The sequence below is a fragment of the Grammomys surdaster genome, unplaced genomic scaffold (genome assembly GCF_004785775.1).
Source record: "Grammomys surdaster isolate TR1022 unplaced genomic scaffold, NIH_TR_1.0 1089, whole genome shotgun sequence".
In the NCBI taxonomy this organism is placed as follows: domain Eukaryota; kingdom Metazoa; phylum Chordata; class Mammalia; order Rodentia; family Muridae; genus Grammomys; species Grammomys surdaster.
Window position 1 is genome coordinate 225,323 of NW_021605508.1, and position 2,496 is coordinate 227,818.

The window sequence follows — 2,496 nt, forward strand, 5'->3', positions numbered from 1 at the left end:
TAAACTCTGCTATAAGATGTTTAAGAAATTATATTTTAATAGCAGTCACAAGTATGTCTAAATATGTCAACATATTATTTACCCTTTAAGTTTTTTACAGAAAAATAAAACCACAGAATTATTACCAGGACTGAAGATTCTGATAACTCTATAGCCTAAAGTTGGACTAAGGTGCAGTTATTTGAAATATGTAACCTTAAGTAATGTTTGGTTTCTTTTCACATTACCTAGATCGGAAATACTGTATGTCTGTGTCAAAATGCCAAATAATATATAGTGATAGATTTTTTTTAATGAAAGAGAGGCAATATTAGTTTTCTATGGAAAAATCAAAAAACCAAGAAAACTAATTTTTTTTCTTGAGAGGAGAAAAATTACATAGAAGGGGAAAAAAAGCCTGGTTCCCCAGTAGAAGGGCCATTAATTAATGAGAACAGTATTACTTTTTGACCCTTAAAAGCATTACTCCTATTATTAGGGATAATATAATACCATCTGATTAGTTACTTTTCTTAGGTATTATAGTCACGTATGTATGAATTTAAACATAAAAATACAGATACTGCATGGTTACTGAACAATTGTGGAGTAAAACTATAGTTTAACTCACAGAATTGAGAAGTCACTTACATCTTTTTTTTTTTTTTTGTAGATTTTTCGAGACAGGTTTCTCTGTGTAGTCCTGGCTGTCCTGAAACTCACTCTGTAGACCAGGCTGGCCTCGAACTCAAAAATTCACCTGCCTCAGCCTCCCAAGTGCTGGGATTAAAGGCATGCGCCACCACCACCCGGCAGTCACTTACATCTTAACAGCTTGTTTAGACCTGAACACATTTTCAGAGAGCATACTAGTAATTTTCAAATGCTGTAGTAAAATTCTGCTTGTGTTATCTTATTTTGCTGATTAATTTGAGACAAAGAAGCTAGTTGCTTCACTTACCTACTGTAATACTAGTATATTCTGAATGGTATAATACAAATATATGCATAGAAACTTAAAAGGATCATACATTTCCCATGAGGGAGACATCATTTAGTCTGTATCATTGGTATGTATTTGCAAAACATTTTTAACACTGCAAACATTAGAAGTTTTATGATCAGTCATGGGATCACTACTGTGATGCTGGTGAGCTTCAACTCAAGGCCTCTTAGTGATGTCAATCAATTGGAGGTAGGAGCTTGTCAATGAAGTGCTTGACATCCATCATTTCCTGCTGGCATGAGCTGTGCATCATGCTCTCATAGATTTTGAAGGTTACATTGGCTGGATTTACCAATGCTTTTAGTCTTTCAACAGTAAGAGAACCAAACATAGGGGAACTAAAGGGTCACAATCTCCATGGCACTGGAGAATAGAAATATCCTGATTAGCACTATTGAGAGGCCCCTGTGAAAATGAAGCCTGAAGTGGAAGCCAGCAACTGAGTGCAGTGACACCAGCCAGTTTCTGCTGTGTGGTGAGAGCAGTGAATAAAGATAAGGCACCTCCCTGAGAAAATCCTCCCAAAATAATTCTGCTAGAAGGAATGCCATTCTTCACTTCTTGATCTATCAAGGCTTTTACAGTTTCTGCCGCCTGTTTAATTCCAGATTCATCCTCCTGGGAATCTGGTGAAAGTCCAATGATATCAAACCAAGAAGGCATAGCCATATTCATATTTAATGTGACGGGCATGACAGGTGCATGTGGGCAGATGTATTTGATGTGGGAACTTTTGATACCTGCAAAGGCTTCTGCCCATCCGTGCCTTGAGCATACGGAGAATGTGCTATTGAGTACACTGCAGACCTGGAAGCAAGAGCCATTCTCTAATATTTGCCTAAACAAAGGAAGATGGTCTCTCGTGAGTTCCAGTATCTCCCAATCCGTGAAGGAAAATAACCACGGCAGTGGCCTTCCGGGCGGCAGGCACAATGGCGGGCATCGGGGTGGACATGTTGTTGCCGCACATCCACTGGCTGGCAGACAGCGCGTCCCATACTTTTTTATTTTAAATTAAAAAAAATGGATGCCAAGGAACTTTCTGCTGAGTGTCTATGCCACCCTTCAACTAGGCATACTTATGGCTAGGTGAAAAGGAAAGATCCACTTACAGGCATATGACATGATCCTGACCAGGTACCTAATATGAGGAAGAGGACACATTTGTGTTTTTTCTGCAGGATGCTATAGGAACATGGTGGCTGCCAGAGTGATTGGTGAGACATGTTGGTGCTGAGCCAAAGACTGATGCTGATCTGTGAGCATGCTGAGTGCCCTGACAAGGGTGACTGGGAAGCTGTATTAGACATATGTTCCTGACCATCTTTGCTTGCCTATATCCCAGATGGGACAAACTGCCTTGCCTCAATTTTTTAGACCTTGTGGGACACAGAATCAAAAAGAGAAATTATAATGACTCTTGTAGTTTTCTTAAATGTGACCAGTTATTTGGACTCAATCATGTACTGGTCTAGAAATCAATCCAATATTGGAAATAACAGTCTTCATTT

General features: G+C 39.1%; 1 pseudogene; it reads right to left on the reverse strand.

Annotated features, from left to right (window-relative positions):
* Nucleotides 1-1,033: 1,033 nt before the first annotated feature.
* LOC114634777 lies at nt 1,034-1,955 on the reverse strand (annotated as a pseudogene).
* Between the last annotated feature and the right edge of the window lie 541 nt (nt 1,956-2,496).